Source organism: Anomaloglossus baeobatrachus, unplaced genomic scaffold, assembly GCF_048569485.1.
Source record: "Anomaloglossus baeobatrachus isolate aAnoBae1 unplaced genomic scaffold, aAnoBae1.hap1 Scaffold_3138, whole genome shotgun sequence".
Classification (NCBI taxonomy): Eukaryota; Metazoa; Chordata; class Amphibia; order Anura; family Aromobatidae; genus Anomaloglossus; species Anomaloglossus baeobatrachus.
In genome coordinates, this window is record NW_027442544.1 from 37831 (window position 1) to 55995 (window position 18165).

General features: G+C 46.8%; 11 non-coding genes and 1 pseudogene across 11 annotated transcripts; all 12 read right to left on the reverse strand.

The window, feature by feature from the left end:
- Window positions 1–248: 248 nt before the first annotated feature.
- Window positions 249–439, reverse strand: LOC142269156 (U2 spliceosomal RNA). The gene has a single exon (XR_012734700.1). It is a non-coding gene; the product is annotated as a U2 spliceosomal RNA (small nuclear RNA).
- A 1387-nt stretch (window positions 440–1826) lies between these two features.
- LOC142269157 (U2 spliceosomal RNA) lies at window positions 1827–2017 on the reverse strand. The gene has a single exon (XR_012734701.1). It is a non-coding gene; the product is annotated as a U2 spliceosomal RNA (small nuclear RNA).
- A 1387-nt stretch (window positions 2018–3404) lies between these two features.
- On the reverse strand, window positions 3405–3597 carry LOC142269129 (U2 spliceosomal RNA). Its single transcript, XR_012734678.1, has one exon. It is a non-coding gene; the product is annotated as a U2 spliceosomal RNA (small nuclear RNA).
- Window positions 3598–4340: 743 nt separating this feature from the next.
- On the reverse strand, window positions 4341–4482 carry LOC142269136 (U2 spliceosomal RNA; annotated as a pseudogene).
- Window positions 4483–5869: 1387 nt separating this feature from the next.
- On the reverse strand, window positions 5870–6060 carry LOC142269158 (U2 spliceosomal RNA). The gene has a single exon (XR_012734702.1). It is a non-coding gene; the product is annotated as a U2 spliceosomal RNA (small nuclear RNA).
- A 1387-nt stretch (window positions 6061–7447) lies between these two features.
- On the reverse strand, window positions 7448–7638 carry LOC142269161 (U2 spliceosomal RNA). The gene has a single exon (XR_012734704.1). It is a non-coding gene; the product is annotated as a U2 spliceosomal RNA (small nuclear RNA).
- Window positions 7639–9025: 1387 nt separating this feature from the next.
- On the reverse strand, window positions 9026–9216 carry LOC142269162 (U2 spliceosomal RNA). Its single transcript, XR_012734705.1, has one exon. It is a non-coding gene; the product is annotated as a U2 spliceosomal RNA (small nuclear RNA).
- Window positions 9217–10603: 1387 nt separating this feature from the next.
- On the reverse strand, window positions 10604–10794 carry LOC142269163 (U2 spliceosomal RNA). Its single transcript, XR_012734706.1, has one exon. It is a non-coding gene; the product is annotated as a U2 spliceosomal RNA (small nuclear RNA).
- Window positions 10795–12181: 1387 nt separating this feature from the next.
- On the reverse strand, window positions 12182–12372 carry LOC142269164 (U2 spliceosomal RNA). The gene has a single exon (XR_012734707.1). It is a non-coding gene; the product is annotated as a U2 spliceosomal RNA (small nuclear RNA).
- Window positions 12373–13759: 1387 nt separating this feature from the next.
- On the reverse strand, window positions 13760–13950 carry LOC142269165 (U2 spliceosomal RNA). Its single transcript, XR_012734708.1, has one exon. It is a non-coding gene; the product is annotated as a U2 spliceosomal RNA (small nuclear RNA).
- Window positions 13951–15337: 1387 nt separating this feature from the next.
- LOC142269166 (U2 spliceosomal RNA) lies at window positions 15338–15528 on the reverse strand. The gene has a single exon (XR_012734709.1). It is a non-coding gene; the product is annotated as a U2 spliceosomal RNA (small nuclear RNA).
- Window positions 15529–16915: 1387 nt separating this feature from the next.
- Window positions 16916–17110, reverse strand: LOC142269133 (U2 spliceosomal RNA). Its single transcript, XR_012734682.1, has one exon. It is a non-coding gene; the product is annotated as a U2 spliceosomal RNA (small nuclear RNA).
- Between the last annotated feature and the right edge of the window lie 1055 nt (window positions 17111–18165).

Sequence of the window (18165 nt, forward strand, 5' to 3'; positions counted from 1 at the left end):
TCTAGATAAGACAGAGAACTGCAGCACGGGGACATAGCCGAGTTGGTCAGGTTGAGTGGTGATGAGTTTGCTATTTGGATGAATAAAGAAAGTCAAAAGTGTGAAAGATAAAAAACAAAAGGAGGAAGTGTGAAAAGTGAATGGGCCAAATTGAGGTGCATATGAAGACGTATGCTTTCTTCCAATTCATTAAATCGGGCTAATATGAATCAGGTGAATTGAGTTCTGCTTTTGGAAACTGGGTTAAGAAGGGGTGCACCGTTCCTGGAGGTACTGCAATACCAGGTCAATGCGTGGAGTGGACAGAGCAAGCTCTTTTTCCATCTCCCTGTTCTAAAAATCCATTTAATATATGGTCCCCAGATAGGGGACGTATCAGATATTAAACTGATAAGAACAGATACTACACTTGATCTTAGCCAAAAGGCCGAGAAGCGATAACCAGAATTGGTTTGGGCCTCGAGTGGCACCCTGGCCTATGCCGGACACATCTTAGGGAGAGAGAGCGAGAGGGAGACAAACCCACGCCTACACAAGACATTTTGTCACCCAAGCCAACCCTTGAAAAGGCTGCTTTGCAGAGCCAAAACAAGAAGAATGGTGCGTTTTGCAGCCGCCGCCCACTGCAATGAATCTGAATAACTCCTCCTTTAGGGCGCAAGCAACTCCCCTCCCCCTTGCAGTCTTTCCAATTCACGATACAAAAAGACGGACAGGACAGGTTGCCTGACTTTCCGTCACTGCCACCCTTTGCCATCCTTACCCGTAGAAAGCCCTTTCATCATCCCCAAACCCTAATCTTTTCCCTTTCCTTCCCAGCCCCCAAACCCTGCCCTCTGTACCTTTCTCACCACCCGCTTCCCTTCTCCTGTCATCCCCCTACCACCCGGGAAAAAAAGAGATTGCCCCCTCCTTCCACTAGCCCACCCTCCCACCCAAAGAACAACTTCTTCTGCGCAGCTTGTTTTCTAGGCAGCAGCGCTATTGTGATGTCATCGGGGGGCATTGTGACAAGCCGCCAGTGTTCCGTCTCTTCATGTTGTGCACAGTTCAAACGGAAAATACATCAACAGGCAGACTACAGAAAAGCTTACTATCAAAGGTTAGAGGGGGGCTTTCTCAGAGGGCTTTTTACAGTTTTTCTATTCCCAATTAGCCGTTTAAGTGTACTTATTGAAAGTAGTAATTCTTTCATAGGCCGCCCTTTCTTAGTATTTGACGTTCCTTATATTGCGGTATGAGGCTTCGCAGTAGGTTGCAAACATTCATCACCCATGACTGTCCCCAATTGAGCTCAGAAGCTCAATGTCTATCATGACCTCTCTTTTAGAATGTCCAAGAGCAAGCAAACTATTCCTCCAGGAGAGGGCGCCAACAGACTACTAAAGAGATCATCATTACTCAAAGAAAACCCCAAAAACCTATGCATGATAGGAATAAACAGGTAACTTTCTTTGGAGTGGAAGCGGAGAGATCGCACCAGATGCCAATTCTAGATGTTATCACACCTGTGGTCACTGCAGCAGCAGGTGAATCCACTTTGTCCAAAAGGGATCTATTCCATTCAATTGCAAATGATCTAGATAAGACAGAGAACTGCAGCACGGGGACATAGCCGAGTTGGTCAGGTTGAGTGGTGATGAGTTTGCTATTTGGATGAATAAAGAAAGTCAAAAGTGTGAAAGATAAAAAACAAAAGGAGGAAGTGTGAAAAGTGAATGGGCCAAATTGAGGTGCATATGAAGACGTATGCTTTCTTCCAATTCATTAAATCGGGCTAATATGAATCAGGTGAATTGAGTTCTGCTTTTGGAAACTGGGTTAAGAAGGGGTGCACCGTTCCTGGAGGTACTGCAATACCAGGTCAATGCGTGGAGTGGACAGAGCAAGCTCTTTTTCCATCTCCCTGTTCTAAAAATCCATTTAATATATGGTCCCCAGATAGGGGACGTATCAGATATTAAACTGATAAGAACAGATACTACACTTGATCTTAGCCAAAAGGCCGAGAAGCGATAACCAGAATTGGTTTGGGCCTCGAGTGGCACCCTGGCCTATGCCGGACACATCTTAGGGAGAGAGAGCGAGAGGGAGACAAACCCACGCCTACACAAGACATTTTGTCACCCAAGCCAACCCTTGAAAAGGCTGCTTTGCAGAGCCAAAACAAGAAGAATGGTGCGTTTTGCAGCCGCCGCCCACTGCAATGAATCTGAATAACTCCTCCTTTAGGGCGCAAGCAACTCCCCTCCCCCTTGCAGTCTTTCCAATTCACGATACAAAAAGACGGACAGGACAGGTTGCCTGACTTTCCGTCACCGCCACCCTTTGCCATCCTTACCCGTAGAAAGCCCTTTCATCATCCCCAAACCCTAATCTTTTCCCTTTCCTTCCCAGCCCCCAAACCCTGCCCTCTGTACCTTTCTCACCACCCGCTTCCCTTCTCCTGTCATCCCCCTACCACCCGGGAAAAAAAGAGATTGCCCCCTCCTTCCACTAGCCCACCCTCCCACCCAAAGAACAACTTCTTCTGCGCAGCTTGTTTTCTAGGCAGCAGCGCTATTGTGATGTCATCGGGGGGCATTGTGACAAGCCGCCAGTGTTCCGTCTCTTCATGTTGTGCACAGTTCAAACGGAAAATACATCAACAGGCAGACTACAGAAAAGCTTACTATCAAAGGTTAGAGGGGGGCTTTCTCAGAGGGCTTTTACAGTTTTTCTATTCCCAATTAGCCGTTTAAGTGTACTTATTGAAAGTAGTAATTCTTTTCATAGGCCGCCCTTTCTTAGTATTTGACGTTCCTTATATTGCGGTATGAGGCTTCGCAGTAGGTTGCAAACATTCATCACCCATGACTGTCCCCAATTGAGCTCAGAAGCTCAATGTCTATCATGACCTCTCTTTTAGAATGTCCAAGAGCAAGCAAACTATTCCTCCAGGAGAGGGCGCCAACAGACTACTAAAGAGATCATCATTACTCAAAGAAAACCCCAAAACCAATGCATGATAGGAATAAACAGGTAACTTTCTTTGGAGTGGAAGCGGAGAGATCGCACCAGATGCCAATTCTAGATGTTATCACACCTGTGGTCACTGCAGCAGCAGGTGAATTCCACTTTGTCCAAAAGGGATCTATTCCATTCAATTGCAAATGATCTAGATAAGACAGAGAACTGCAGCACGGGGACATAGCCGAGTTGGTCAGGTTGAGTGGTGATGAGTTTGCTATTTGGATGAATAAAGAAAGTCAAAAGTGTGAAAGATAAAAAACAAAAGGAGGAAGTGTGAAAAGTGAATGGGCCAAATTGAGGTGCATATGAAGACGTATGCTTTCTTCCAATTCATTAAATCGGGCTAATATGAATCAGGTGAATTGAGTTCTGCTTTTGGAAACTGGGTTAAGAAGGGGTGCACCGTTCCTGGAGGTACTGCAATACCAGGTCAATGCGTGGAGTGGACAGAGCAAGCTCTTTTTCCATCTCCCTGTTCTAAAAATCCATTTAATATATGGTCCCCAGATAGGGGACGTATCAGATATTAAACTGATAAGAACAGATTTTTGATTTAATGAAGCTTTCCAAAGCACCGCAAAAAATGCATGACCGAAGTCACACCAAAAACAGTGCAAAGGCTAGGATTCGTGTGGACCCCTCCGTGAGGAGAGGGTCCCCAAAAATCAACCCCGTCCCTCCGAGCCAGAAGGCCACAGCAAGGGTCAGGGATCTTCGGTGCTCCCCCAAGCCGAAGCCTGGTTGAGCCTTGTCGTTGCTCCCAGCGTCCACCCAGGCATCTTACCCAAGTGGAGTAGAGAGCTACTAGTTGTTGGTTTCGCAGCCGAAACTGCCCGGACCGTCAACCGGTGTTGGTTTCTCAGCCCAAGGCTAACCGGACCTCCAACCGGGTGTTGGTTTCTCAGCCGAAGCTGACCCGGACCTCCAACCGGGTGTTGGTTTCTCAGCCGAAGCTGACCCGGACCTCCTACCGGGTGTTGGTTTCTCAGCCGAAGCTGACCCGGACCTCCAACCGGGTGTTGGTTTCTCAGCCAAAGCTGACCCGGACCTCCAACCGGGTGTTGGTTTCTCAGCCCAAAGCTGAACGGACCTCCGACCATGATTATAAAAATTTCCCTTCCTAGCCAGAAGGCCGGGATAGAGCAATATGCTCAGAAAGTATGAAAGGGCAAGGTACGGTGTGCTACAGAGCCCAAGGCTCGCCGGGGTCCCAAGCCAGCAAGCTCAGACTCACTCCAGGGTCGTCAATCCTGGGGCACATTGCACCATAGCCCCCACACTTACTCAGTCTAATAGCCTCGATCCTGGTAGGGCCATGGTTTCCTCTAGATGGATATACTATCCTCCCAAAGTACTAACAAGCGCAACCTTCCAGTGTGCATTGCATCATTGTACTAAGGTGGCCGGAGCCTTAAACCACCTTTTCGAACGATACTACACTTGATCTTAGCCAAAAGGCCGAGAAGCGATAACCAGAATTGGTTTGGGCCTCGAGTGGCACCCTGGCCTATGCCGGACACATCTTAGGGAGAGAGAGCGAGAGGGAGACAAACCCACGCCTACACAAGACATTTTGTCACCCAAGCCAACCCTTGAAAAGGCTGCTTTGCAGAGCCAAAACAAGAAGAATGGTGCGTTTTGCAGCCGCCGCCCACTGCAATGAATCTGAATAACTCCTCCTTTAGGGCGCAAGCAACTCCCCTCCCCCTTGCAGTCTTTCCAATTCACGATACAAAAAGACGGACAGGACAGGTTGCCTGACTTTCCGTCACTGCCACCCTTTGCCATCCTTACCCGTAGAAAGCCCTTTCATCATCCCCAAACCCTAATCTTTTCCCTTTCCTTCCCAGCCCCCAAACCCTGCCCTCTGTACCTTTCTCACCACCCGCTTCCCTTCTCCTGTCATCCCCCTACCACCCGGGAAAAAAAGAGATTGCCCCCTCCTTCCACTAGCCCACCCTCCCACCCAAAGAACAACTTCTTCTGCGCAGCTTGTTTTCTAGGCAGCAGCGCTATTGTGATGTCATCGGGGGGCATTGTGACAAGCCGCCAGTGTTCCGTCTCTTCATGTTGTGCACAGTTCAAACGGAAAATACATCAACAGGCAGACTACAGAAAAGCTTACTATCAAAGGTTAGAGGGGGGCTTTCTCAGAGGGCTTTTTACAGTTTTTCTATTCCCAATTAGCCGTTTAAGTGTACTTATTGAAAGTAGTAATTCTTTCATAGGCCGCCCTTTCTTAGTATTTGACGTTCCTTATATTGCGGTATGAGGCTTCGCAGTAGGTTGCAAACATTCATCACCCATGACTGTCCCCAATTGAGCTCAGAAGCTCAATGTCTATCATGACCTCTCTTTTAGAATGTCCAAGAGCAAGCAAACTATTCCTCCAGGAGAGGGCGCCAACAGACTACTAAAGAGATCATCATTACTCAAAGAAAACCCCAAAAACCAATGCATGATAGGAATAAACAGGTAACTTTCTTTGGAGTGGAAGCGGAGAGATCGCACCAGATGCCAATTCTAGATGTTATCACACCTGTGGTCACTGCAGCAGCAGGTGAATCCACTTTGTCCAAAAGGGATCTATTCCATTCAATTGCAAATGATCTAGATAAGACAGAGAACTGCAGCACGGGGACATAGCCGAGTTGGTCAGGTTGAGTGGTGATGAGTTTGCTATTTGGATGAATAAAGAAAGTCAAAAGTGTGAAAGATAAAAAACAAAAGGAGGAAGTGTGAAAAGTGAATGGGCCAAATTGAGGTGCATATGAAGACGTATGCTTTCTTCCAATTCATTAAATCGGGCTAATATGAATCAGGTGAATTGAGTTCTGCTTTTGGAAACTGGGTTAAGAAGGGGTGCACCGTTCCTGGAGGTACTGCAATACCAGGTCAATGCGTGGAGTGGACAGAGCAAGCTCTTTTTCCATCTCCCTGTTCTAAAAATCCATTTAATATATGGTCCCCAGATAGGGGACGTATCAGATATTAAACTGATAAGAACAGATACTACACTTGATCTTAGCCAAAAGGCCGAGAAGCGATAACCAGAATTGGTTTGGGCCTCGAGTGGCACCCTGGCCTATGCCGGACACATCTTAGGGAGAGAGAGCGAGAGGGAGACAAACCCACGCCTACACAAGACATTTTGTCACCCAAGCCAACCCTTGAAAAGGCTGCTTTGCAGAGCCAAAACAAGAAGAATGGTGCGTTTTGCAGCCGCCGCCCACTGCAATGAATCTGAATAACTCCTCCTTTAGGGCGCAAGCAACTCCCCTCCCCCTTGCAGTCTTTCCAATTCACGATACAAAAAGACGGACAGGACAGGTTGCCTGACTTTCCGTCACTGCCACCCTTTGCCATCCTTACCCGTAGAAAGCCCTTTCATCATCCCCAAACCCTAATCTTTTCCCTTTCCTTCCCAGCCCCCAAACCCTGCCCTCTGTACCTTTCTCACCACCCGCTTCCCTTCTCCTGTCATCCCCCTACCACCCGGGAAAAAAAGAGATTGCCCCCTCCTTCCACTAGCCCACCCTCCCACCCAAAGAACAACTTCTTCTGCGCAGCTTGTTTTCTAGGCAGCAGCGCTATTGTGATGTCATCGGGGGGCATTGTGACAAGCCGCCAGTGTTCCGTCTCTTCATGTTGTGCACAGTTCAAACGGAAAATACATCAACAGGCAGACTACAGAAAAGCTTACTATCAAAGGTTAGAGGGGGGCTTTCTCAGAGGGCTTTTTACAGTTTTTCTATTCCCAATTAGCCGTTTAAGTGTACTTATTGAAAGTAGTAATTCTTTCATAGGCCGCCCTTTCTTAGTATTTGACGTTCCTTATATTGCGGTATGAGGCTTCGCAGTAGGTTGCAAACATTCATCACCCATGACTGTCCCCAATTGAGCTCAGAAGCTCAATGTCTATCATGACCTCTCTTTTAGAATGTCCAAGAGCAAGCAAACTATTCCTCCAGGAGAGGGCGCCAACAGACTACTAAAGAGATCATCATTACTCAAAGAAAACCCCAAAAACCAATGCATGATAGGAATAAACAGGTAACTTTCTTTGGAGTGGAAGCGGAGAGATCGCACCAGATGCCAATTCTAGATGTTATCACACCTGTGGTCACTGCAGCAGCAGGTGAATCCACTTTGTCCAAAAGGGATCTATTCCATTCAATTGCAAATGATCTAGATAAGACAGAGAACTGCAGCACGGGGACATAGCCGAGTTGGTCAGGTTGAGTGGTGATGAGTTTGCTATTTGGATGAATAAAGAAAGTCAAAAGTGTGAAAGATAAAAAACAAAAGGAGGAAGTGTGAAAAGTGAATGGGCCAAATTGAGGTGCATATGAAGACGTATGCTTTCTTCCAATTCATTAAATCGGGCTAATATGAATCAGGTGAATTGAGTTCTGCTTTTGGAAACTGGGTTAAGAAGGGGTGCACCGTTCCTGGAGGTACTGCAATACCAGGTCAATGCGTGGAGTGGACAGAGCAAGCTCTTTTTCCATCTCCCTGTTCTAAAAATCCATTTAATATATGGTCCCCAGATAGGGGACGTATCAGATATTAAACTGATAAGAACAGATACTACACTTGATCTTAGCCAAAAGGCCGAGAAGCGATAACCAGAATTGGTTTGGGCCTCGAGTGGCACCCTGGCCTATGCCGGACACATCTTAGGGAGAGAGAGCGAGAGGGAGACAAACCCACGCCTACACAAGACATTTTGTCACCCAAGCCAACCCTTGAAAAGGCTGCTTTGCAGAGCCAAAACAAGAAGAATGGTGCGTTTTGCAGCCGCCGCCCACTGCAATGAATCTGAATAACTCCTCCTTTAGGGCGCAAGCAACTCCCCTCCCCCTTGCAGTCTTTCCAATTCACGATACAAAAAGACGGACAGGACAGGTTGCCTGACTTTCCGTCACTGCCACCCTTTGCCATCCTTACCCGTAGAAAGCCCTTTCATCATCCCCAAACCCTAATCTTTTCCCTTTCCTTCCCAGCCCCCAAACCCTGCCCTCTGTACCTTTCTCACCACCCGCTTCCCTTCTCCTGTCATCCCCCTACCACCCGGGAAAAAAAGAGATTGCCCCCTCCTTCCACTAGCCCACCCTCCCACCCAAAGAACAACTTCTTCTGCGCAGCTTGTTTTCTAGGCAGCAGCGCTATTGTGATGTCATCGGGGGGCATTGTGACAAGCCGCCAGTGTTCCGTCTCTTCATGTTGTGCACAGTTCAAACGGAAAATACATCAACAGGCAGACTACAGAAAAGCTTACTATCAAAGGTTAGAGGGGGGCTTTCTCAGAGGGCTTTTTACAGTTTTTCTATTCCCAATTAGCCGTTTAAGTGTACTTATTGAAAGTAGTAATTCTTTCATAGGCCGCCCTTTCTTAGTATTTGACGTTCCTTATATTGCGGTATGAGGCTTCGCAGTAGGTTGCAAACATTCATCACCCATGACTGTCCCCAATTGAGCTCAGAAGCTCAATGTCTATCATGACCTCTCTTTTAGAATGTCCAAGAGCAAGCAAACTATTCCTCCAGGAGAGGGCGCCAACAGACTACTAAAGAGATCATCATTACTCAAAGAAAACCCCAAAAACCAATGCATGATAGGAATAAACAGGTAACTTTCTTTGGAGTGGAAGCGGAGAGATCGCACCAGATGCCAATTCTAGATGTTATCACACCTGTGGTCACTGCAGCAGCAGGTGAATCCACTTTGTCCAAAAGGGATCTATTCCATTCAATTGCAAATGATCTAGATAAGACAGAGAACTGCAGCACGGGGACATAGCCGAGTTGGTCAGGTTGAGTGGTGATGAGTTTGCTATTTGGATGAATAAAGAAAGTCAAAAGTGTGAAAGATAAAAAACAAAAGGAGGAAGTGTGAAAAGTGAATGGGCCAAATTGAGGTGCATATGAAGACGTATGCTTTCTTCCAATTCATTAAATCGGGCTAATATGAATCAGGTGAATTGAGTTCTGCTTTTGGAAACTGGGTTAAGAAGGGGTGCACCGTTCCTGGAGGTACTGCAATACCAGGTCAATGCGTGGAGTGGACAGAGCAAGCTCTTTTTCCATCTCCCTGTTCTAAAAATCCATTTAATATATGGTCCCCAGATAGGGGACGTATCAGATATTAAACTGATAAGAACAGATACTACACTTGATCTTAGCCAAAAGGCCGAGAAGCGATAACCAGAATTGGTTTGGGCCTCGAGTGGCACCCTGGCCTATGCCGGACACATCTTAGGGAGAGAGAGCGAGAGGGAGACAAACCCACGCCTACACAAGACATTTTGTCACCCAAGCCAACCCTTGAAAAGGCTGCTTTGCAGAGCCAAAACAAGAAGAATGGTGCGTTTTGCAGCCGCCGCCCACTGCAATGAATCTGAATAACTCCTCCTTTAGGGCGCAAGCAACTCCCCTCCCCCTTGCAGTCTTTCCAATTCACGATACAAAAAGACGGACAGGACAGGTTGCCTGACTTTCCGTCACTGCCACCCTTTGCCATCCTTACCCGTAGAAAGCCCTTTCATCATCCCCAAACCCTAATCTTTTCCCTTTCCTTCCCAGCCCCCAAACCCTGCCCTCTGTACCTTTCTCACCACCCGCTTCCCTTCTCCTGTCATCCCCCTACCACCCGGGAAAAAAAGAGATTGCCCCCTCCTTCCACTAGCCCACCCTCCCACCCAAAGAACAACTTCTTCTGCGCAGCTTGTTTTCTAGGCAGCAGCGCTATTGTGATGTCATCGGGGGGCATTGTGACAAGCCGCCAGTGTTCCGTCTCTTCATGTTGTGCACAGTTCAAACGGAAAATACATCAACAGGCAGACTACAGAAAAGCTTACTATCAAAGGTTAGAGGGGGGCTTTCTCAGAGGGCTTTTTACAGTTTTTCTATTCCCAATTAGCCGTTTAAGTGTACTTATTGAAAGTAGTAATTCTTTCATAGGCCGCCCTTTCTTAGTATTTGACGTTCCTTATATTGCGGTATGAGGCTTCGCAGTAGGTTGCAAACATTCATCACCCATGACTGTCCCCAATTGAGCTCAGAAGCTCAATGTCTATCATGACCTCTCTTTTAGAATGTCCAAGAGCAAGCAAACTATTCCTCCAGGAGAGGGCGCCAACAGACTACTAAAGAGATCATCATTACTCAAAGAAAACCCCAAAAACCAATGCATGATAGGAATAAACAGGTAACTTTCTTTGGAGTGGAAGCGGAGAGATCGCACCAGATGCCAATTCTAGATGTTATCACACCTGTGGTCACTGCAGCAGCAGGTGAATCCACTTTGTCCAAAAGGGATCTATTCCATTCAATTGCAAATGATCTAGATAAGACAGAGAACTGCAGCACGGGGACATAGCCGAGTTGGTCAGGTTGAGTGGTGATGAGTTTGCTATTTGGATGAATAAAGAAAGTCAAAAGTGTGAAAGATAAAAAACAAAAGGAGGAAGTGTGAAAAGTGAATGGGCCAAATTGAGGTGCATATGAAGACGTATGCTTTCTTCCAATTCATTAAATCGGGCTAATATGAATCAGGTGAATTGAGTTCTGCTTTTGGAAACTGGGTTAAGAAGGGGTGCACCGTTCCTGGAGGTACTGCAATACCAGGTCAATGCGTGGAGTGGACAGAGCAAGCTCTTTTTCCATCTCCCTGTTCTAAAAATCCATTTAATATATGGTCCCCAGATAGGGGACGTATCAGATATTAAACTGATAAGAACAGATACTACACTTGATCTTAGCCAAAAGGCCGAGAAGCGATAACCAGAATTGGTTTGGGCCTCGAGTGGCACCCTGGCCTATGCCGGACACATCTTAGGGAGAGAGAGCGAGAGGGAGACAAACCCACGCCTACACAAGACATTTTGTCACCCAAGCCAACCCTTGAAAAGGCTGCTTTGCAGAGCCAAAACAAGAAGAATGGTGCGTTTTGCAGCCGCCGCCCACTGCAATGAATCTGAATAACTCCTCCTTTAGGGCGCAAGCAACTCCCCTCCCCCTTGCAGTCTTTCCAATTCACGATACAAAAAGACGGACAGGACAGGTTGCCTGACTTTCCGTCACTGCCACCCTTTGCCATCCTTACCCGTAGAAAGCCCTTTCATCATCCCCAAACCCTAATCTTTTCCCTTTCCTTCCCAGCCCCCAAACCCTGCCCTCTGTACCTTTCTCACCACCCGCTTCCCTTCTCCTGTCATCCCCCTACCACCCGGGAAAAAAAGAGATTGCCCCCTCCTTCCACTAGCCCACCCTCCCACCCAAAGAACAACTTCTTCTGCGCAGCTTGTTTTCTAGGCAGCAGCGCTATTGTGATGTCATCGGGGGGCATTGTGACAAGCCGCCAGTGTTCCGTCTCTTCATGTTGTGCACAGTTCAAACGGAAAATACATCAACAGGCAGACTACAGAAAAGCTTACTATCAAAGGTTAGAGGGGGGCTTTCTCAGAGGGCTTTTTACAGTTTTTCTATTCCCAATTAGCCGTTTAAGTGTACTTATTGAAAGTAGTAATTCTTTCATAGGCCGCCCTTTCTTAGTATTTGACGTTCCTTATATTGCGGTATGAGGCTTCGCAGTAGGTTGCAAACATTCATCACCCATGACTGTCCCCAATTGAGCTCAGAAGCTCAATGTCTATCATGACCTCTCTTTTAGAATGTCCAAGAGCAAGCAAACTATTCCTCCAGGAGAGGGCGCCAACAGACTACTAAAGAGATCATCATTACTCAAAGAAAACCCCAAAAACCAATGCATGATAGGAATAAACAGGTAACTTTCTTTGGAGTGGAAGCGGAGAGATCGCACCAGATGCCAATTCTAGATGTTATCACACCTGTGGTCACTGCAGCAGCAGGTGAATCCACTTTGTCCAAAAGGGATCTATTCCATTCAATTGCAAATGATCTAGATAAGACAGAGAACTGCAGCACGGGGACATAGCCGAGTTGGTCAGGTTGAGTGGTGATGAGTTTGCTATTTGGATGAATAAAGAAAGTCAAAAGTGTGAAAGATAAAAAACAAAAGGAGGAAGTGTGAAAAGTGAATGGGCCAAATTGAGGTGCATATGAAGACGTATGCTTTCTTCCAATTCATTAAATCGGGCTAATATGAATCAGGTGAATTGAGTTCTGCTTTTGGAAACTGGGTTAAGAAGGGGTGCACCGTTCCTGGAGGTACTGCAATACCAGGTCAATGCGTGGAGTGGACAGAGCAAGCTCTTTTTCCATCTCCCTGTTCTAAAAATCCATTTAATATATGGTCCCCAGATAGGGGACGTATCAGATATTAAACTGATAAGAACAGATACTACACTTGATCTTAGCCAAAAGGCCGAGAAGCGATAACCAGAATTGGTTTGGGCCTCGAGTGGCACCCTGGCCTATGCCGGACACATCTTAGGGAGAGAGAGCGAGAGGGAGACAAACCCACGCCTACACAAGACATTTTGTCACCCAAGCCAACCCTTGAAAAGGCTGCTTTGCAGAGCCAAAACAAGAAGAATGGTGCGTTTTGCAGCCGCCGCCCACTGCAATGAATCTGAATAACTCCTCCTTTAGGGCGCAAGCAACTCCCCTCCCCCTTGCAGTCTTTCCAATTCACGATACAAAAAGACGGACAGGACAGGTTGCCTGACTTTCCGTCACTGCCACCCTTTGCCATCCTTACCCGTAGAAAGCCCTTTCATCATCCCCAAACCCTAATCTTTTCCCTTTCCTTCCCAGCCCCCAAACCCTGCCCTCTGTACCTTTCTCACCACCCGCTTCCCTTCTCCTGTCATCCCCCTACCACCCGGGAAAAAAAGAGATTGCCCCCTCCTTCCACTAGCCCACCCTCCCACCCAAAGAACAACTTCTTCTGCGCAGCTTGTTTTCTAGGCAGCAGCGCTATTGTGATGTCATCGGGGGGCATTGTGACAAGCCGCCAGTGTTCCGTCTCTTCATGTTGTGCACAGTTCAAACGGAAAATACATCAACAGGCAGACTACAGAAAAGCTTACTATCAAAGGTTAGAGGGGGGCTTTCTCAGAGGGCTTTTTACAGTTTTTCTATTCCCAATTAGCCGTTTAAGTGTACTTATTGAAAGTAGTAATTCTTTCATAGGCCGCCCTTTCTTAGTATTTGACGTTCCTTATATTGCGGTATGAGGCTTCGCAGTAGGTTGCAAACATTCATCACCCATGACTGTCCCCAATTGAGCTCAGAAGCTCAATGTCTATCATGACCTCTCTTTTAGAATGTCCAAGAGCAAGCAAACTATTCCTCCAGGAGAGGGCGCCAACAGACTACTAAAGAGATCATCATTACTCAAAGAAAACCCCAAAAACCAATGCATGATAGGAATAAACAGGTAACTTTCTTTGGAGTGGAAGCGGAGAGATCGCACCAGATGCCAATTCTAGATGTTATCACACCTGTGGTCACTGCAGCAGCAGGTGAATCCACTTTGTCCAAAAGGGATCTATTCCATTCAATTGCAAATGATCTAGATAAGACAGAGAACTGCAGCACGGGGACATAGCCGAGTTGGTCAGGTTGAGTGGTGATGAGTTTGCTATTTGGATGAATAAAGAAAGTCAAAAGTGTGAAAGATAAAAAACAAAAGGAGGAAGTGTGAAAAGTGAATGGGCCAAATTGAGGTGCATATGAAGACGTATGCTTTCTTCCAATTCATTAAATCGGGCTAATATGAATCAGGTGAATTGAGTTCTGCTTTTGGAAACTGGGTTAAGAAGGGGTGCACCGTTCCTGGAGGTACTGCAATACCAGGTCAATGCGTGGAGTGGACAGAGCAAGCTCTTTTTCCATCTCCCTGTTCTAAAAATCCATTTAATATATGGTCCCCAGATAGGGGACGTATCAGATATTAAACTGATAAGAACAGATACTACACTTGATCTTAGCCAAAAGGCCGAGAAGCGATAACCAGAATTGGTTTGGGCCTCGAGTGGCACCCTGGCCTATGCCGGACACATCTTAGGGAGAGAGAGCGAGAGGGAGACAAACCCACGCCTACACAAGACATTTTGTCACCCAAGCCAACCCTTGAAAAGGCTGCTTTGCAGAGCCAAAACAAGAAGAATGGTGCGTTTTGCAGCCGCCGCCCACTGCAATGAATCTGAATAACTCCTCCTTTAGGGCGCAAGCAACTCCCCTCCCCCTTGCAGTCTTTCCAATTCACGATACAAAAAGACGGACAGGACAGGTTGCCTGACTTTCCGTCACTGCCACCCTTTGCCATCCTTACCCGTAGAAAGCCCTTTCATCATCCCCAAACCCTAATCTTTTCCCTTTCCTTCCCAGCCCCCAAACCCTGCCCTCTGTACCTTTCTCACCACCCGCTTCCCTTCTCCTGTCATCCCCCTACCACCCGGGAAAAAAAGAGATTGCCCCCTCCTTCCACTAGCCCACCCTCCCACCCAAAGAACAACTTCTTCTGCGCAGCTTGTTTTCTAGGCAGCAGCGCTATTGTGATGTCATCGGGGGGCATTGTGACAAGCCGCCAGTGTTCCGTCTCTTCATGTTGTGCACAGTTCAAACGGAAAATACATCAACAGGCAGACTACAGAAAAGCTTACTATCAAAGGTTAGAGGGGGGCTTTCTCAGAGGGCTTTTTACAGTTTTTCTATTCCCAATTAGCCGTTTAAGTGTACTTATTGAAAGTAGTAATTCTTTCATAGGCCGCCCTTTCTTAGTATTTGACGTTCCTTATATTGCGGTATGAGGCTTCGCAGTAGGTTGCAAACATTCATCACCCATGACTGTCCCCAATTGAGCTCAGAAGCTCAATGTCTATCATGACCTCTCTTTTAGAATGTCCAAGAGCAAGCAAACTATTCCTCCAGGAGAGGGCGCCAACAGACTACTAAAGAGATCATCATTACTCAAAGAAAACCCCAAAAACCAATGCATGATAGGAATAAACAGGTAACTTTCTTTGGAGTGGAAGCGGAGAGATCGCACCAGATGCCAATTCTAGATGTTATCACACCTGTGGTCACTGCAGCAGCAGGTGAATCCACTTTGTCCAAAAGGGATCTATTCCATTCAATTGCAAATGATCTAGATAAGACAGAGAACTGCAGCACGGGGACATAGCCGAGTTGGTCAGGTTGAGTGGTGATGAGTTTGCTATTTGGATGAATAAAGAAAGTCAAAAGTGTGAAAGATAAAAAACAAAAGGAGGAAGTGTGAAAAGTGAATGGGCCAAATTGAGGTGCATATGAAGACGTATGCTTTCTTCCAATTCATTAAATCGGGCTAATATGAATCAGGTGAATTGAGTTCTGCTTTTGGAAACTGGGTTAAGAAGGGGTGCACCGTTCCTGGAGGTACTGCAATACCAGGTCAATGCGTGGAGTGGACAGAGCAAGCTCTTTTTCCATCTCCCTGTTCTAAAAATCCATTTAATATATGGTCCCCAGATAGGGGACGTATCAGATATTAAACTGATAAGAACAGATACTACACTTGATCTTAGCCAAAAGGCCGAGAAGCGATAACCAGAATTGGTTTGGGCCTCGAGTGGCACCCTGGCCTATGCCGGACACATCTTAGGGAGAGAGAGCGAGAGGGAGACAAACCCACGCCTACACAAGACATTTTGTCACCCAAGCCAACCCTTGAAAAGGCTGCTTTGCAGAGCCAAAACAAGAAGAATGGTGCGTTTTGCAGCCGCCGCCCACTGCAATGAATCTGAATAACTCCTCCTTTAGGGCGCAAGCAACTCCCCTCCCCCTTGCAGTCTTTCCAATTCACGATACAAAAAGACGGACAGGACAGGTTGCCTGACTTTCCGTCACTGCCACCCTTTGCCATCCTTACCCGTAGAAAGCCCTTTCATCATCCCCAAACCCTAATCTTTTCCCTTTCCTTCCCAGCCCCCAAACCCTGCCCTCTGTACCTTTCTCACCACCCGCTTCCCTTCTCCTGTCATCCCCCTACCACCCGGGAAAAAAAGAGATTGCCCCCTCCTTCCACTAGCCCACCCTCCCACCCAAAGAACAACTTCTTCTGCGCAGCTTGTTTTCTAGGCAGCAGCGCTATTGTGATGTCATCGGGGGGCATTGTGACAAGCCGCCAGTGTTCCGTCTCTTCATGTTGTGCACAGTTCAAACGGAAAATACATCAACAGGCAGACTACAGAAAAGCTTACTATCAAAGGTTAGAGGGGGGCTTTCTCAGAGGGCTTTTTACAGTTTTTCTATTCCCAATTAGCCGTTTAAGTGTACTTATTGAAAGTAGTAATTCTTTCATAGGCCGCCCTTTCTTAGTATTTGACGTTCCTTATATTGCGGTATGAGGCTTCGCAGTAGGTTGCAAACATTCATCACCCATGACTGTCCCCAATTGAGCTCAGAAGCTCAATGTCTATCATGACCTCTCTTTTAGAATGTCCAAGAGCAAGCAAACTATTCCTCCAGGAGAGGGCGCCAACAGACTACTAAAGAGATCATCATTACTCAAAGAAAACCCCAAAAACCAATGCATGATAGGAATAAACAGGTAACTTTCTTTGGAGTGGAAGCGGAGAGATCGCACCAGATGCCAATTCTAGATGTTATCACACCTGTGGTCACTGCAGCAGCAGGTGAATCCACTTTGTCCAAAAGGGATCTATTCCATTCAATTGCAAATGATCTAGATAAGACAGAGAACTGCAGCACGGGGACATAGCCGAGTTGGTCAGGTTGAGTGGTGATGAGTTTGCTATTTGGATGAATAAAGAAAGTCAAAAGTGTGAAAGATAAAAAACAAAAGGAGGAAGTGTGAAAAGTGAATGGGCCAAATTGAGGTGCATATGAAGACGTATGCTTTCTTCCAATTCATTAAATCGGGCTAATATGAATCAGGTGAATTGAGTTCTGCTTTTGGAAACTGGGTTAAGAAGGGGTGCACCGTTCCTGGAGGTACTGCAATACCAGGTCAATGCGTGGAGTGGACAGAGCAAGCTCTTTTTCCATCTCCCTGTTCTAAAAATCCATTTAATATATGGTCCCCAGATAGGGGACGTATCAGATATTAAACTGATAAGAACAGATTTTTTTTTTTTTTTTTTTTGAAGGATGAGTTTGAAAATAATAAAGCGACCGCCTCTCGTTGCCCAGGTAACTGTCCGTCACAAGAAGGCTATGACATCCTACGATGCACACTCCCTCAAGGTCAGCAGTTGTGCAATACCCTGGCACCTTTCAGCACCAACCAAGGTAGTACCCTCCCAAACTACACTTGATCTTAGCCAAAAGGCCGAGAAGCGATAACCAGAATTGGTTTGGGCCTCGAGTGGCACCCTGGCCTATGCCGGACACATCTTAGGGAGAGAGAGCGAGAGGGAGACAAACCCACGCCTACACAAGACATTTTGTCACCCAAGCCAACCCTTGAAAAGGCTGCTTTGCAGAGCCAAAACAAGAAGAATGGTGCGTTTTGCAGCCGCCGCCCACTGCAATGAATCTGAATAACTCCTCCTTTAGGGCGCAAGCAACTCCCCTCCCCCTTGCAGTCTTTCCAATTCACGATACAAAAAGACGGACAGGACAGGTTGCCTGACTTTCCGTCACTGCCACCCTTTGCCATCCTTACCCGTAGAAAGCCCTTTCATCATCCCCAAACCCTAATCTTTTCCCTTTCCTTCCCAGCCCCCAAACCCTGCCCTCTGTACCTTTCTCACCACCCGCTTCCCTTCTCCTGTCATCCCCCTACCACCCGGGAAAAAAAGAGATTGCCCCCTCCTTCCACTAGCCCACCCTCCCACCCAAAGAACAACTTCTTCTGCGCAGCTTGTTTTCTAGGCAGCAGCGCTATTGTGATGTCATCGGGGGGCATTGTGACAAGCCGCCAGTGTTCCGTCTCTTCATGTTGTGCACAGTTCAAACGGAAAATACATCAACAGGCAGACTACAGAAAAGCTTACTATCAAAGGTTAGAGGGGGGCTTTCTCAGAGGGCTTTTTACAGTTTTTCTATTCCCAATTAGCCGTTTAAGTGTACTTATTGAAAGTAGTAATTCTTTCATAGGCCGCCCTTTCTTAGTATTTGACGTTCCTTATATTGCGGTATGAGGCTTCGCAGTAGGTTGCAAACATTCATCACCCATGACTGTCCCCAATTGAGCTCAGAAGCTCAATGTCTATCATGA